This window comes from Pelobates fuscus, chromosome 4 (assembly GCF_036172605.1).
Source record: "Pelobates fuscus isolate aPelFus1 chromosome 4, aPelFus1.pri, whole genome shotgun sequence".
Classification (NCBI taxonomy): domain Eukaryota; kingdom Metazoa; phylum Chordata; class Amphibia; order Anura; family Pelobatidae; genus Pelobates; species Pelobates fuscus.
In genome coordinates, this window is record NC_086320.1 from 223489430 (window position 1) to 223508464 (window position 19035).

Consider the following 19035-nt stretch of genomic DNA (forward strand, 5'->3'; position numbering starts at 1 on the left):
ATGCATATCTATTTAAATTCTATGTGCGTATTTATGTAATATTTTTACATAATTAAGTTATTTTATTGATTGCAATTTAAGGGACCTGCCTGCCAACCCAGGCCGAAAGTTCAGAGAATTTAATTTGCTATCACTGTATTTTACCCTTTAACGTTCTACGACACCCTAAAACCTGTGCATGGGGGGGTACTGTTTTACTCGGGAGACTTCGCTGAACACAAATATTAGTGATTCAAAACAGTAAAACATATCACAGCGATGATATTGTCAGTGAAAGTGACTTTTTTTGCATTTTTCACACACAAACAGCACTTTTACTGATGATATAATTGTTGTGATACATTTTCCAGTTTTGAAACACTAATATTTGTGTTCAGCAAAGTCTCCTGAGTATAACAGTACCCCCCATGTACAGGTTTTATAGCGTTTTTGAAAGTTACAGGGTCAAATATATGGGTCATATTTTTACATTGAAAATGGCCAGGTTGGTTACGTTGCCTTTGAGAGCGTATGGTAGCCCAGGAATGAGAATTACCCCCATGATGGCATACCATTTGCAAAAGTAGACAACCCAAGGTATTGCAAATGGGGTATGTCCAGTCTTTTTTAGTAACCACTTAGTCACAAACACTGGCCAAAATTAGCGTTCAATTTAGTTTTTTACTTTTTTCACACACAAACAAATATGAACGCTAACTTTGGCCAGTGTTTGCGACTAAGTGGCTACTAAAAAAGTCTGGACATACCCCATATTGAATACCCTGGGTTGTCTACTTTAAAAAAAATATGTACATGTGGGGTGTTATTTAGCGATTTATGACAGATAATAGTGTTACAATGTCACTATTGATACATTTTAAAAATATAGGTTTTGAAACCTCAATATCCTACTTGTACCTATAGCCCTATAACATGCAAAAAAATTGCAAAAAGCATGTAAACACTGGGTATTTTTAAAATCAGGACAAAATTTTGAATCTATTTAGCAGTTTTTTTCATTCGCTTTTGTAGATGAGTAAAAGATTTTTTACATAAAAGTCAAAAAACATGTATTTTTTTCAATTTTTCATCATATTTTTTCATTTTTTAAAAATTAAATTACATGAGATTATATAAATAATGGTATGTAAAGAAAGCCCCTTTTGTCCTGAAAAAAACAATATATAATTTGTATGGGAACAGTAAATGAGAGAGCGGAAAATTACAGCTAAACACAACCACCACAAAAGTGTCAAAAAGATGCCTGGTCGCAAATGTACAACATCGCAAAAAAAGTCCGGTCCTTAAGGGGTTAAGGGGTTAATAGCCATAAAATAAAACAAAATTGCCACACAAAAGTATATATTTATATAAAGTAATCATCACAGGCTATTTACCTAAGGTTGTTTTGACACTTTCTACGTAGCCATTTCACCGCCAACCTCTGCTAAATATTGGAGTAAAATTGTGGGGGGTTTTTATTTTGTTTATTGGCACACAAACTTATAACAAAGTACTTCTCATGTGCATTTTGTAAAGTTGGTGTGTGCTATTCCTGTACAAAGTTTTATTTTGTGTTCAGTTACATCTGCTGAGTACAACGATACCCCCATTGTATGTCTTTGGCACTATTTCGTGAAGCTACAGTGCCATATAGGACACCTGTCCATTTCAGTACAATTTTGAGAGACGGCCTATGCTTCAATTTGGGGCATTATAGCAGTTTGACTGTTAAAAAAAAAAAAAAACAAAGGCCTACCATTTGTAAAAGTAGACAATCCAGGGTCTCATATGGTGCATATTGTTCCTTAACATGACCGTAACATTTTTTTCACCAATATATGCCAAAGTATGTGGTAAAAAAAAATGTGGGCATTTTATTTTTTTACATACAGATTGCATTTTAGCTGGGCATTTTGTATATTTCATATGTGCCACTGAGTTCAAACCCCCCAAATTATGCTCAGCTAAGTCTTGAGTAAAATGACAACCCCAATGAATGTCTTTGGCACTATTTTGTGAAGCTACAGTGCCATATAGGAGACCTGTCCATTTCAGTATTTACAGTACAATTTTGAGAGACGGATTTACCGTATTTTTCGCTCCATAAGACGCACCTCACCATAAGACGCACCTAGTTTTTAGAGGAAGAAACCCAGAAAAAAAAGATTCTGAACAAACTGTCCCATAGTGTTTCTTACTATGGGACAGTTTGTACAGAATATTTTTTTTCTCCCCTGTCCCATAGTGTCCCCCCCTCCCATAGTCTTCTCCTCTCTCCCATAGTCTTCATCTCCCCCCCTCCCCATAGACTTCATCTCCCCCCCCTCCCCATAGACTTCATCTCCCCCCCCTCCCCATAGACTTCATCTCCCCCCCCTCCCCATAGACTTCATCTCCCCCCCCTCCCCATAGACTTCATCTCCCCCCCCTCCCCATAGACTTCATCTCCCCCCCCTCCCCATAGACTTCATCTCCCCCCCCTCCCCATAGACTTCATCTCCCCCCCCTCCCCATAGACTTCATCTCCCCCCCCTCCCCATAGACTTCATCTCCCCCCCCTCCCCATAGACTTCATCTCCCCCCCCTCCCCATAGACTTCATCTCCCCCCCCTCCCCATAGACTTCATCTCCCCCCCCTCCCCATAGACTTCATCTCCCCCCCCCTCCCCATAGACTTCATCTCCCCCCCCTCCCCATAGACTTCATCTCCCCCCCCTCCCCATAGACTTCATCTCCCCCCCCTCCCCATAGACTTCATCTCCCCCCCCTCCCCATAGACTTCATCTCCCCCCCCTCCCCATAGACTTCATCTCCCCCCCCTCCCCATAGACTTCATCTCCCCCCCCTCCCCATAGACTTCATCTCCCCCCCCTCCCCATAGACTTCATCTCCCCCCCCTCCCCATAGACTTCATCTCCCCCCCCTCCCCATAGACTTCATCTCCCCCCCCTCCCCATAGACTTCATCTCCCCCCCCTCCCCATAGACTTCATCTCCCCCCCCTCCCCATAGACTTCATCTCCCCCCCCTCCCCATAGACTTCATCTCCCCCCCCTCCCCATAGACTTCATCTCCCCCCCCTCCCCATAGACTTCATCTCCCCCCCTCCCCATAGACTTCATCTCCCCCCCCTCCCCATAGACTTCATCTCCCCCCCTCCCCATAGACTTCATCTCCCCCCTCCCCATAGACTTCATCTCCCCCCCCTCCCCATAGACTTCATCTCCCCCCCTCCCCATAGACTTCATCTCCCCCCCCCTCCCCATAGACTTCACCCCACCCCCTCCCCATAGACTTCATCCCCCCCATCCCCATAGACTTCACCCCCCCCTCCCCATAGACTTCACCCCCCTCCCCATATTCTTCTCTCCCATACTGTCCCCCTCCCCTTGTCCCATAATTACTTACCTGTCTTGTAGCGTTGGCCGGCAGCACAGGGCGCACCGCGGTACTGGAACTTGAATTTCATGTTCCGGTTTCCGGCGGGACTGAAAGGAAGTGCGCACTCAGCTTGTGCACACTTCCTTTCAGTCCCGCCGGAAACTGAAACATGAAATTCAAGTTCCAGTACCGCGGTGCGCCCTGTGCTGCCGGCCAACGCTGCAAGACAGGTAAGTAAAGCTTCATATTCGCTCCATAAGACGCACAGACATTTCCCCTCACTTTTGAGGGGAAAAAAAGTGCGTCTTATGGAGCGAAAAATACGGTAATTGGCCTATGCTTCAATTTGGGGCATTATTGCAGTTTGAATGTTCAAAAAAAAAAAAAAAACACAAAAAAAAACCCACAAAGGCCTACCATTTCTTAAAGCAGGTACCCCAGGGTATTTCAAAAGGCATATTTTAAACCTTAGTGTAGGATCATTTTTTTGTTAGTTTGTACCAAGTATAGTTACAATTAGCATTAGATGTTACTGTATATTTTGCAATCCTTATGTGTGCTACACCTAATGTGTTGCTCAGCTATGTCCTCTTAGTGAAACAATACCCCTATGTGTACCCTTTTCATGGATATGTGGATGTTGAATGGGCACATTAAAAACACACCACTTTCATATTTTTCAAAAGTGGATGCTGGGCCCAAGTATCATTTTAGCAGCGCAGGACTGCAAATGACCGTATATACTCGAGTATAAGCCGAGTTTTTCAGCACATTTTTTGTGTTGAAAAACCAGAACTCGGCTTATACTCGAGTTCCTGTCTGTATTAGGGCAATTTGCATTGCCATAATACAGACAGGGGCTGTGGGGGCTGTCAGAGAGTTTACTTACCTCTCCTGCAGCTCCTGTCAGCTCTCTCCTCCTCCGCGGCGGTCCGTTCAGCACCTCGGTCAGCTCCCAGTGTAAGTCTCGCGAGAGCTGCGGCTGATAGAGGTGCTGAACGGACCGGCGCAGAGGAGGAGAGAGCTGACAGGAGCTGCAGGAGAGGTAAGTAAACTCTCTGACAGCCCCCTCCTCCCCCCCACTGAACTACCAATGCCACTAGACCACCAGGGAAGGAGCCCCCCTCCCTGCTATGTATAAAGCAGGGAGGGGGGACGAAAAAAAATAATAATAAATATTACAAATAAAATAATAAAAAATAAATAATAAAAAAAAAATTAAATAAAATAATAAAAATTAGTCATAAAAAATATTAAAATAATAATAATTAAAAAAAATTGCCCACTCCCCACCAAGGCTCTGCAACACACACTGCATTCATACACATACTGCACACATACTCATACACACACTCTGCACTCATACACACACTCTGCACTCATACACACACTCTGCACTCATACACACACTCTGCACTCATACACACACTCTGCACTCATACACACACTCTGCACTCATACACACACTCTGCACTCATACACACACTCTGCACTCATACACACACTCTGCACTCATACACACACTCTGCACTCATACACACACTCTGCACTCATACACACACGCTGCACTCATACACACACGCTGCACTCATACACACACGCTGCACTCATACACACACGCTGCACTCATACACACACGCTGCACTCATACACACACGCTGCACTCATACACACACTGTAAATAAATATTCAATTAATATAATTTTTTTAGGATCTAATTTTATTTAGAAATTTACCAGTAGCTGCTGCATTTCCCACCCTAGTCTTATACTCGAGTCAATACGTTTTCCCATTTTTTGGGGGTAAAATTAGGGGCCTCGGCTTATATTCGGGTCGGCTTATACTCTAGTATATACGGTACCTCTCAAAGGCCTCATATATTTTTAATTATAAGCAGTTCATCAAATTATGAACAAGTGCATACTATCTGCTGTGAAAAGGGGGAATAGTTGGCATAAAACCTATCTGGGGGTAGTACCCAGTAATCTGTGTCACGGACAACACTGTCACGGATTCTGAAACCAAAACACAGACAGACCACAAAGAGAGAGAAATTTGTAATCACGGTCCTCAGAATGGCCGGGCTATACAAGCAGAGAATAGTCAAGGTACAAGCCGAGGTCAAAGGAGTAAAGAGAAACGGAACAACGATAGGACAAGCCGAGGTCAAGGATCAGAGAAGACAGGGGTGTGAAACATTTTAAAACAGTGGCCAATACATAGGCCGGGCTGAGAGGGGCAATCAGGGCAGAAGTAACTGGTCTTAGCTCTTAAGCACCTTTTCTGGGTTTTTTTTCTTTTTGGGGGTTCATGGAATCTTTAAGCAGAAGTGACCTGCCTCCATTGGTCTGCTAGTCTCCACTGATGGTCCCCCTCCGTGGCACTCAAGTAACGCAGAAATTAGCTGAAATTGAAATGAAAGGAATGTGCATTCCAGCTCAGCATTTGCCTGTTTAAAAATGATAAAGGCATTGTAGACTGCAGTCTGCATGATATATATGCCAATTTTTTATACCATGCCCTGGTCTTGCGCATGATTAAATATGGCTGCATTAGTTGATCGGACAGGTCAACTCCCCCCATATGCAGATTATATTGCTGTATGCAGACTGGCACCCATTTACATTCCTCTCTGCTACGAACTGCGACCCTGCGAGTGTTTTCATCATGGATGGTAGTTAGGATGAAAATCGTTTTATCGAGGTACTTGAGTACCAGAAGTTCATTCTGGCAGAGAGCTGCTGTTTCCCTCTTTTTACATTTTTTTTTCCCGCTAGAGCCTTTGGAAAACCTGTGTGACTCTTCCTGATAGTGCCACAGGCCACGGTCTCAAAGCAGTACAGCATTTTTAAAAGTGTGATGCCATTATAAAAGTTATCAATGTATAAGTGATAACCGTAGTTGAGTAAGGGCATTATTAAGTCCTAGACAATTTTAACACTTGTCCCTACTATATCTGGGCAACCTGGGGGATCACGGTGGCTATCCCTTCCTGTATACGTAGCCACTGCCACTTTCACATAATTTATAAAATTTGATCCCTGTAACGGAACCGCTGGCACCCCGAACGGGTACTCTCCGCTGACGGATGCTCCTAGTGCTTTCCGAGGTCTCCCAGCACTCTGCCTGACACCATAACCACTGCAGACCCCACGAACCGCCGCAGCTTGGTTGGGGTCTCGCCGACTCCACCCACTCTGGACCCAAGACCAGCTTCCAGTAGGTGGACCTCTCCGAAATCCAGAGAGCTGGAACAGGAACAAGCTCTTAGCAGAGCTCAGCGATTATACCCTGGGGAGTATAGTGATTATAGCAATCCCCAGAGTGTAGCTCTCCAATCGCCCAAACATGAGCCAAAACTTCATGAAGGTACAAGATGATCTGAGGTGCTAGCACACCCAGTCTGCTTTTATTTCCATCTTACACATATAAGACCGCCCACAGGGGAGGGGTAAAATAGCCAATAGCATAACGGTTGCAACCCACAGGTTCCCTCCCCTCAGATAACCAGTTAACATAATTATTACAGCCAGGAAAACTACAGTTTTTATACATGTGCAATAACTTTAAAACCGTACATCCAATCTTCATAAAAACTATATTTAGAATCAGCACACTTTAAACATAAACCCTTCCAAAAATCAGACAAATCCCTCCAGTGGATCAAAAGTTAGGTGGAAGTCCTTTATGACCGACCGCAAGCACAATTTCCTGCCCAAAACAGTTCCATAGATTTGGGCTGTCTGGTCGGTCATTTTCATGCAGAAAAACGACTAAGTCCCATCTTCGAACGGGACTTAGTCTCTGGAGCTGCAAGTTCAGGATGGAAGAAGGTAAGGGTCAGCAGTGTTCGTGTATTTGCGCATCCGATTTTAGTTCCGCAGAATCTTTAGCATACAACGCTGACCGTGTTCGAATGAACAAAGATGGCCGCCGCCACGTGTTCGACTGTCGAATGGCGGCCACCCAGCGGTCGGCAATTAAACTGCAGTAACCTCACAGCCTGGGAGGTAAATTGCCTGCACACTTTAGCTTCTGGGTGGTCCGCCTGTGTGGTACTTGGTTCAGTAAGCCCTATTTACTGAACCAAGAGGGAGAAAGCCAGGAACAAGTTATTTTACAGGTCTGGGGACATAGTCTTAAAGGAGCATTGTTCACCAAAGTTACAAGATGTCCCCAGACGGTTCTTACAGGGCCATACACACCGAATAAAAGTCCATACGTTTTCAGGGGCCATAGTCTTAAAGGGTATTGTTACCCAAAGTCTCAATATGTCCCCAGACAGTTCAATAAAATACCAATCACTGTGCTTAAAGGGCCAGCAGTCGCACAATAAAATACAATATGCCCAAATGTTGCACCTGAAGGGCCAAATCTCCCAGGGACCATAGTCAACAGGTAAGAGGCTGGCAATCAGGCTCCTCCAACAGCCATGGGTAAAGGGCAGCTTGTCACCAATAAACTCAGTGACGAAAGGCATTTCGTCACAATCCCATACTGGGATCTTTTGGATGGGATGTACTGTCTAAATCCCAGTCTTCTCTTATATTTCATGAGGGACGGGGCGTGGCCTGAGCTCTGACCGGGATGGACGCCTGAGTTGCGAGCTCCGTACCGCCGGCACACTAATCAGCCGATGATTAGCACTTACCAGCACTAATGGGGCGCCACCGACGAACGGATACCCCCCAGACCCAGAGGGGCTCCCACTCCATTCAGCCACACGGCCCGATGGACGGGTATTTACACTCCCAGTCTGACGCGGGAGGGGAGGCAAGCGGATCCAATATGGCGCCGGCGGCCCCATCCCCCAGGGAGCCGCATGGCGCTGCGTTGGAGAGGATAGGAGAAGAACTCCGCAATATGGCTGCAGCTATGGCCACAAAAATCAGACCGCCTGGTCCTCACCACCACCATCCAAGATGCCCTCCGCGCTGAAATGGCAGGAATACGGGCGGAGGTGACAGCACAATCAGAACGCATCCAAGACCTGGAACGCACACATGAAACCCAGGCCACGAGGCAAGCAGCTACAGACATGGCCCTTACACGTCAGGGAGAGCTGATTCTGCAAATGAGAAGGTCAGTGGAGGACTTGGATAACAGGGGGCGCAGGTGTAATATCAGGGTCCGCGGGGTCCCCGAAACTGAAGAGGGGGTGGAAAATGCAGAGGACACTTTATTGGGCCTATTCCGCCTCATACTGGAGGAGGCCGCTCCCAGCACGCTTAAATTTGAACGAGCTCATAGAGCCTTACGTCCCCGCTCCTTGGAGGATGGCCCTCGTGACCTGATCTGCTGTCTGCACTCCTTTCAGGATAAATATGCTATCATGAGAGCAGCTCGCTCCCGCCCAACTTGGGATTTCAGAGGCGCTGAGGTCTCCCTATTTAATGACCTGTCCCCCATTACGCTCGAGGCAAGAAGAGCACTGAAGCCGATTACTACTGCCCTACAGGAACGGCACATTCCTTACAAATGGGGCTTTCCCTTTGCCCTCATGGCCCGCACTCAGAATGGGTGGACAAATGGGTGGACATCGCTCCGCTGGCCCGAGGAGATCCCAAGATTCCTTGAGGAACTGGGCCTGCCTCCCATAACAGTCCAGGACTGGATACTGAGCCCACTGGGAAGGAGACCGAACCAACAACGGGCGCCCCGGAGGCGCGGAGACAACCCAATCAGGGGTCCGGCACCACGCAGACGGAATAACCTGGTGGCACAGGAGTAACAAGTTGGTCCCCCTTCTGCGATCCTTCCCCCCCTCCCCCTTTTATTTTCTACGTGGGCATTGTATTACGCACTGTGGCCCCTCAGGACCAAACCAGGACTGGTAAACCAAGCCGCAGTGCTCTGCTTTGCCCCCAGGTGAACCTCAGCCATCACTGAAGAACTGCGGCGCGGGGTTCCATGCCCTCAACATATCCGTGAAGATTTGGGGTGGGGGGACCGGGTGTTGTTTCTCTCTTTGCAGGGTGGGTAGGGATCTCTTCCCGTACAGACTCTCAAGCTACGTGACACCACAGATTGCTGTTTGGGAGGGGGGATTGGCGCGGGATCTTTTTGCCTTACACAAGGGGGGTCCTGCTACCGGCTCTGTAACACGAGCCTGCCATCAGAGGAAACGAGAAACTCGCCCGCACGTGGCGGAACATGGGCCGACAGGACCTTGCTGCAGCATACCCACGCCCGCCCTCTTGAAGTCTTGCATACTGGACTCACGGTATTGTGCAAGGCCTGCTGTGTACACTATGGGTCACATGTTTCACGTCACGTAGTCACCTATTACACCATGGGCGGTATATTACACATACTATGCCGTAATCATAATTTGTATCACGTATAGATGTTCTACATATGTAATATTGGCATTTGTGCACTGCTCCTGCTGGGTGTGCTGACCCCCCCGGACATCCGGACAGGCTACCTTGCCCCGAGAGATCGGGTGGTCGTCATATCAGGCGGTGGGGGGGTGGGTCTCCCGACATGATTGACACGGAAAGGTGAACACTCGGGTGGAGCTACGGGGGGTGGGGGGGGGGGAGGGACCTAACCGGGAATTTCTATAGTTAACACTCGTGGGGGGAGGGCAATGTAAGCACCATACCTGACTGCTATTCATATGCAGGGAGCTCATGGGGGTCATGGAGGGGAGGGGCGAAGGGAGAGAAGGGGTAACGGAATGATGGTAACGAACATAGTACTCTCCAGGTTGTTTTTGCACTTGTCTGATTTTACATTGTTGATGTATTTCTGTTATGTTTTTTTTACACCATAACCGTTCGGTGGCGCCCAACTTATTGTCCATATGGCGCTTGGCTATGGGGCCTGCGGGGACGCTATGTAGACACCAGATTGATATCTCACTCATACTCCATATCCACACCGGTTAGGAGCGGAACCACTGACTCCACCTAAAGGTCGTGCAACTTCCTAGACGGCAGAGCCCCCGGAGGTCCATACCCCGGTCAGGTTACTGGAGTGGCCTCTGGCGCCCCTGCTGTCGCATGCCTGCCACCTCCTTAAACAGAGGAGGCACACCCTCGTCACTTTGCTGTTTGAGGGTCACCTCTATCTGGGGAACCTACCATACCTTTCCCCATTTTTTTTACTTCTCCTTTATTACCCACTACTCTCTACACCACCTATACTCTCCTAATAGTCCTTCCTCGGCTCCGATATGGCGCTTCTTATAACTACTACACGCGACACCGCCTCCCGCTAGTAATAGGTCACACGGTAGCAACTACACCTTCCAGCTTGCCCTCGGGAGGGGGGAGGAGGGTGACCTCTACACACAACGCCATTACGCTGGGGCAGTCACCCAGGATCTGGGAGCACTCCTGCTGACCCTCCACTCCAACGGCCACACTAACCGCTGGCACCTAGTGGTCTACACAGTAGGGGGAGGGGAGACAGGTCACTGTCACTACCCTAGGAATAGAAGCGGGGGACGGGGTGCCGGGATCTCCGCATGCCTTGGGACGGGCGCCGGGATGGCCGTACCTTATCACAGTGCCCCGCTAAATGTCCTCACTCTAATTTGCAGAGGACTGAATGTCCCTGAACGCCGCTCCCCTCTCCTACGTGACCTGCGGAAGGCACATATTTCTGTTGCTCTGCTGCAGTAAACCCACTTCCTGGAGGGATCCGCACCAAGACTGCGGAACCGATACTACCCCTACTACGGTTTCTTCAGCAACCACAACACGACACGTAAGGCTGGTGTTGCCATCGTTCTCTCTGCTGACCTGGATTTCCGGGAACTGGACCGGATGATGGACTCGCAGGGGAGGTATATCTTCCTAAAAGGCCTCATCGCCGACAAATTATACACACTAGTGTCGATTTATGCGCCTAACACAAACCAAGCGAGATTCCTTAGGGGAACATTGAGAAAGCTACAAGGATTCTCGGAAGGGGCAACTTTAACGCCCCTCTAGACCCCCGAAAGGACACATCAGCAGGCAGTAGCTGTCTGCCACAATCAAGTATTCACTCAATCCGCAAATCTATGGGAGAGTTGGGTCTGGTGGACTGCTGGAGAGCGCTCCATCCGGACTCCAAGGATTACACACACTATTCGGCAATCCATCGATATTCACGGATTGACTACCGTATATACTCGAGTATAAGCCGAGTTTTTCAGCACATTTTTTGTGCTGAAAAACCCCAACTCGGCTTATACTCGAGTCAGAGTCTGTATTATGGCAACTTGCATTGCCATAATACAGACAGGGGGGAGAGTGGGGCTGGCAGAGCTGTACTTACCTTTCCTGCAGCTCTCTCCTCCTCCGCGCCGTCCGTTCAGCACCTCGGTCAGCTCCCAGTGTAAATCTCGCGAGAGCCGCGGCTCTCGCGAGACTTACACTGGGAGCTGACAGAGGGAGCTGCACAGACCGCGCGGAGGAGGAGGGAGCTGACAGGAGCTGCAGGAAAGGTAAGTACAGCTCTGCCAGCCCCACTCTCCCCCCCACTGAACTACCAATGACACTGGACCACCAGGGAAGGAGCCCCCCTCCCTGCCATGTATCAAGCAGGGAGGGGGGACGAAAAAAATATATAATTAAAAAAAAAAAAAATAATACAAAAAAAAATAATAATATAAAAAAAATTAAAAAAATAATAAATAATATAAAAAAAATAATAATATAAAAAAATTAAAAATAATAATAATTAATAATATATTAAATGCCCACCCCCACCCCCACATACACAAACACACACTGCATCACACACACTCACACTTCATTCATATACACACACTGCACTCACACACACACTGCACTCACACACACACTGCACTCACACACACAAACACACTGCATTCATTATATACACACACTGGAAATAAATATTCAATTAATATATACGCACACACACTGCACTCATACACGCACACACACTGCACTCATACACGCACACACACTGCACTCATACACGCACTGCACTCATACGCACACACTGTAAATAAATTTTCAATTAATATAATTTTTTTAGGATCAAATTTTATTTAGAAATTTACCAGTAGCTGCTGCATTTCCCACCCTAGTCTTATACTCGAGTCAATAAGTTTTCCCAGTTTTTTTGGGTAAAATTAGGGGCCTCGGCTTATATTCGGGTCGGCTTATACTCGAGTATATATGGTACATACTGATCCCACAAGAGGGCCTGTCAAGACTCAGGACAGCTTCCATCGGCCCCGCCACCTGGTCAGACCACAACCCGGTGGTGGTCAAACTGGAATCGCCGCTATTCAAACCTGGCTCGCTGGACTTGGCGACTGAACGAATCTCTGCTCCAAGATCCGGAGGTTGTAGGGGAAATAACACAGGCTCTGGAAAATTATGTGGAAGAAACTTCACCTATATCAATCTGGGAAGTGCACAAAAGCGTAATCCGTGGAACTCTCATCAGGATAGCCTCCCGCAAGAAGAAAGCGGCGATGCAAGAAATGGCAGAAGTCTACGGGATCATAGCAAAATTGGAACTCCAACACAAACGGACACAACACGCTGACACCCATACGGAACTTCTGAATGCCCGCCGACAACTCAGGGACCTTATGACACAGAGATATTATCGCTCCATACAATATTCAAAGAACTTCTTTTACACCCACGCGTACAAAGGCGGTAAATTCCTGGCTCGCCTTCTGAAAGGCGACACCCCGCGAACAAGGATACGTAAAATTCGTCTCCCTTCGGGAACCTCGACCTCCTTCCCAGAAGACATCGCCAATGAATTTCGCCGATACTACCACGCATTGTACAACCTTCCCGCCCTTGATGGGGGGACGCCGGGACCTGCCGCCCTCGCGCCCACCATGGCCTACCTCCAGGATAATGTGGGGAGACGAGTGAACCCGGAAGCGTCGATTGTGCTAGACGAACCGATCAGCACCGAGGAGCTAGCCGCAACACTGAAAGCCACGAAGGTCGGGAAGGCTCCAGGCCCGGACGGATTCCACGCAGGGTACTATAAGCACTTCTCCGCAATCTTCCTACCCCGATTGACGAAGGCACTCAACGCCATCACAACAGGTGGAAGATTTGGCATGGAATCTCTGACAGCTACAATTACGGTTTTACTTCAACCCGGGAAAGACCCCGAGCACTGCGGTAGCTACCGTCCGATCTCCCTACTGAATGTGGACACAAAATTGCTTATTTATTTATTTATTATTGCCATTTATATAGCGCCAACAGATTCCGTAGCGCTTTACAATATTATGAGAGGGGGATTTAACTATAAATAGGACAATTACAAATAAACTTACAGGAACAATAGGTTGAAGAGGACCCTGCTCAAACGAGCTTACATTCTATAGGAGGTGGGGTGTAAAACACATTAGGACAGGAATTTACAATCAAATAAGGTGGGCTGCCCTTTAGGAGAGGGAAAGAGACAGGTATGTGAGGTAAGGGTTAGTCTTGGAGGCCATAAGCTTTCCTAAAGAGATGGGTTTTAAGGCACTTCTTAAAAGATGCAAGACTAGGGGAGAGTCTGATGGCGGTAGGCAGGCTATTCCATAGGAAGGGAGCCGCCCGTGAGAAGTCCTGCAAGCGCGAGTTGGCCGTACGAGTGCGGACAACGGACAGGAGGTGGTCACGGGCAGAACGGAGAGACCGAGAAGGGACATACCTATGGATATAAGAGGGGCTAGAGTTGTTCAGTGCTTTATAGGTGTGAGTTAGTACCTTGAATTGACTCCTATAGCATACAGGAAGCCAATGTAAGGACTGGCAGAGGGGTGAGGTGTGAGAGAAACGACTAGAGAGGAAAATCAATCTAGCAGCAGCATTCATTACGGACTGTAAGGGTGCAGTACGGCTATTGGGGAGACCAATCAGGAGAGGGTTACAATAATCCATGCGGGAAATTACTAGAGCATGGACAAGCTCCTTGGTAGTATCTGGTGCAAGAAAGGGGCAGATGCGGGCTATGTTTTTAAGATGGAATCTACAGGATTTGGCAACATGCTGGATGTGAGGCTCAAAGGTGAGACCAGAGTCAAGTATGACGCCAAGACAGCGTGCTTGCAAGGATGGACTGATGTTGGTACCACAAACTTGGAGGGAGAGCGAAAGAGGAGGATCAGTATTAGGAGGAGGAAAGACAAGGAGCTCAGTTTTTGAGAGATTGAGTTTCAGAAAGCGGGAGGACATCCAGTCAGAGATGGAAGAAAGGCAAGCAGTGACACGTTGCAGGACGGCAGGGGAGAGGTCCGGGGAGGAGAGATATAGTTGGGTGTCATCAGCGTACAGGTGGTAGTGAAATCCAAAAGAGGTAATAAGTTTGCCAAGAGAGGCAGTATAAAGAGAAAATAGAAGGGGACCAAGGACGGAGCCTTGGGGAACTCCAACTGAGACAGGGCAAGGGGAGGAGGTATCATTAGAAAAGGAGACACTGAATGAGCGTTGGGAGAGATAAGAGGAAAACCATGAGAGGACAGAGTCACAGAGACCAAGCGATTGAAGAGTTTGAAGAAGGAGAGCATGATCAACGGTGTCAAAGATGATACCTCTGCTCTGAAGATTCAGCAGGACTTGGTTGCTTGGGAGTGCTGGGTGTTAATGCTGTTTTAAGGGGCCCAGTCTGAAATATAAGGTCTGAGGTTAGAAAAAAAAAGAAATAAAACACTATTATGGGTGGGGAGACATGGGGCTATTGAGGTAATTAATTAGAGATGAAAAACTAAAAGGAGATAACATTTGGGATAAAAAGATAGGAAGGATCAGATAGGTGAAAGTCATAAACCATGAACATAAATTTACAAGATTATCAGTGAGTAGTAACACTAGGTAAACAAACAATTAACAAAAAGTCTTAAAGAATGAACATAAAATGACATGATCACAGCAGCTTTAAGCAAAACAAGAACAGAAGATCGGGATGGGAGATATAGGTATCAATTAAGTAGTGATAGTATAGGGAGGAAGATGGAATAGAACACAATTTTAAAATAAGTTTAAAGGAAACAGTAATACAGGTATTCTTGAGTAGATCTTCCAGAGATGATACCTCTGCTCTGAAGATTCAGCAGGACTTGGTTGCTTGGGAGTGCTGGGTGTTAATGCTTACAAAAGTGCTGGCAACGAGACTGCAACGCGCACTACCGAGTATAATCCATGCAGACCAAACGGGGTTTATCCCTGGACGGGAAGCTCGAGATAGCACTCTACGGCTTTTCTCCATACAACACCGAGCTCGGCTCTCCCAGGAACCCCTCTTACTGCTCTCCACGGACGCAGAAAAGGCCTTTGACCGGGTCAACTGGTCATATATGATGCAAACGCTGAAGACCATGGGACTGGGATGTAAGATAATGTCGTGGATATCGGCCTTATACGACAAACCCCACGCAGCGGTCAGGGTGAATGGAGCACAGACCACCGACTTCGATATTAACAACAGGACCAGGCAGGGGTGCCCCCTATCCCCTCTCCTGTTTGCGATGACCCTGGAACCGCTCCTACAGGCGATAAGACAGAATCCCGACATCCACGGTTATACATGGAAGGGATCGGAACACAAAGTTGCTGCCTATGCAGACGACCTTCTCTTTGTAATCACTAATCCACGAATCACGATGCCGTGCCTGCTCTTGGAGTTCGAACGCTTTGGAAAGCTCTCAGGATTCAAGCTTAACCTTGCGAAATGCGAGGTTCTGAATGTCACCCTCCCACAGCGTGAATATGTTGCCCTAAACGATGCTTTTCCATTCCACTGGTGCGAAGTGAAATTAAAGTATCTGGGCATTTGGATCACCACCGATCCACAAGACGTTTATCGACACAATTTCACCACCATGTTGCAACAAGTAACGTCCGACCTTGATAGGTGGGCATATCCACACGTCACCTGGCACGGCCGGATAGCGGTCTTGAAGATGAACGTTCTACCACGGATCCTTTATCTATTTCAAACCATCCCTATCTCGCTACCGGCAACCTTCTTCTCGACTCTGAAATCGGCGATCATTCGATATGTCTGGAGAGGGGAGAGATCCCGACTACGACATGAAACGCTGTGCTTACCCATATGTAGGGGGGGCCTATCACTCCCGGATTTTAAAATATACCACCAAGCTACCGCAATGCAACGGATCCTGGAGTGGCACGCGGCCGAAAACCCGAAACAGTGGGTGACCCTGGACAGAGGCGACTCAGGGATTAGACTTAAAGCCGATGTCTGGCGAGAGGGGACAGGTCGTGGCGGACGGGAGGGAGACGGGAATCCAGTGGCACAGACCCTGAAAACATGGAGGTCGACTAGGAGGTCGACACAGGTCTCCCCGACCCCTAGCCCTATGCTCCCGGTCATGCATAACCCCGAGATCGGAGGCGGACTGCCATGTGGAACATGGGCGTTCCTGGGAGATAGGGGATATGTCCCGTTCTGCACTATCCTAGAAGGGGGCAATGTACGATTCCTGACTTCGTTGCTGAGTGGCAGACCACGAACACCCCTAATGACACTTCAATACCTCCAAATGACACACTATTATAATTCGTTATCTCAAAAACAGCTACTGCACAGGAACCTTACGTGGTTCGAGGGCCTTTGCCGTCGAGGAGCCGCACTTGACAAGGCAATATCTATCCTCTACCAACACCTGCTAACCGGGGCCCTATCGGATAATAACACCTTTCAAAGGCGATGGGAAACACAACTGGAGACACGACTCACACCTACACAATGGGGAACGGCTCTGTTATGGCAATATAAAAGTTCCTCCAGCTCTTACTACCAGGAGGTCAACTATAAACTGATCTCCATGTGGTATAGAACCCCGGTCGCAATACAGAGGATTTTCCCAAAGACATCCCCAATGTGCTGTCAGAAGATGTCAGGAGGTAAGAGGCACTATGCTACACCTCTGGTGGGAGTGTAGCGCTATCTCGCGATATTGGGAACGCATCCACACAGAAATAAAAACAATCCTGGGAGACGACACAGAATGGTCCCGAGAACTGGCCTTGCTGCATGTTACATCGCAATCCATTCCTAGATACAAGAGGTCAATCTTACGCCACTTACTGGATGCCGCCAAATCTCTGATTCCCGTTTACTGGAAACGGTCGGAAACCCCCTCTACGGAGGAATGGCTACACAGAGTTGGGGATATACAAGCGGCAGAGGCGCTACGGGCATCACTGGCAGGACGGTCGACCAGGCACGCGGAGACATGGCGGCCCTGGTTCTCTTATCGGGCGGGTGGATAGCGGGTGTCCAACTCACACATTCGGAGTGGAGGGTTAGCTGTTGGGCCCCGGACTCCTCATACCACTGGTCATGACCTCCCCAGGGGATACACTACTCTGAAGGGGATCAAAGCCCTTAGACTCACACGCGCCCCTGATAGGATTGACCATCTACAGAACGCACACACACTGACTGAACATCGACACAACATCATTTGATCCCACTCACGGATCACATGGGAGGATACCATATACCCTGGATACGAATGCTAATCACAGGACATAGCACGCCGGGGGGCGACCGGGAGACAAACACTTAAATAGAAATTCTGATGCAACACCCTAGAACAGACGATTGCTCTTCCGATAACAGGAGACGATAGCCCAACGGAAGACCTGACTGCTTAACCCCATACACTCAACACAGCCCAACACAACACGTTGGTACAACTATCGATCAACGTGTACCAGATACCTCCACACTCAGCTAAGACGAGGAATTGCAGACACCAAGGAGGGACTCTTCTGAACTCCTGTATCCTTTCTTCCCCTTTCATCTCTTCTCTCCACACCAACTATCTTTCCCCCCACCTTATCCGAACACGACACTGACCTATAGGAACCATACTTATTGTACACGTACGAGGTATGGGATCGCGCAAAAGGACATGCAGGGTACCTGGAGTGTAGCCAGCGGACACACGCTATGCCCTTAACCGAATCGGATAATAAGGAAACCACCACCATACTATGATAACACACTCCACTGATACACCTGTAACATCTTATAATTCTCGCACTGCACGATGTCTTAAAGTTCCACATGCTCTGTATCGCACCTCTATGTCAGATGTACGAAACTGTTGAATACTGTATATCATAATATGCCACACTGTTATACCTGGAGGCCTGCGAGCCTCACTCTTTGTTTCTCGTTTCTCTATTGAAAATCTCTCAATAAAAGATTTAGAAAAAAAAAAGAAATATTTCATGAGGGACTCAACCGAAATTTGTTTTTTGGGGGTGTAAATAGTGTCAAATTTTTCATTAAAGTGGGAAATTAGAGGGCGTATTTCATAAAGAATATCATACTGCGGATGACCTTTTGGGGGGCACTTTATATCGTCAATAAGTGCATAAATCACAGTATGTCCTCATATCTCTCTCACTATGCATTGCCTGGGGAAAAATGGGGGTATTACAAATAGGATTTTAGCCCAATACATCCTAATTGTGGGCTTTTTAACTATCCCCATTAACATTGTCAGTGCCCAGAATTGTTTAATTTCTGGCACACTGGTTGGGTACCATCTCTCTTTCCTGGCGATAAGAGAGTCTTGGTTGCGTGCAAGATACTGCTCCGCATACAGATTCGTCTGGGTAACTACCTCCCCCAAAAAATTCATCCCCCAAAAACAGCTCCATACAATCCAGTGCATTAGGTCAGCCTGTATGCAAGGATTGGC

General features: G+C 47.6%; 1 protein-coding gene across 2 annotated transcripts in view; it reads right to left on the reverse strand.

Annotated features, from left to right (window-relative positions):
• Positions 1 to 19035, reverse strand: part of LOC134608798 (uncharacterized) — a 162077-nt gene that overhangs the window by 101449 nt on the left and 41593 nt on the right. The gene's annotated exons all lie outside the window — the stretch shown is intronic.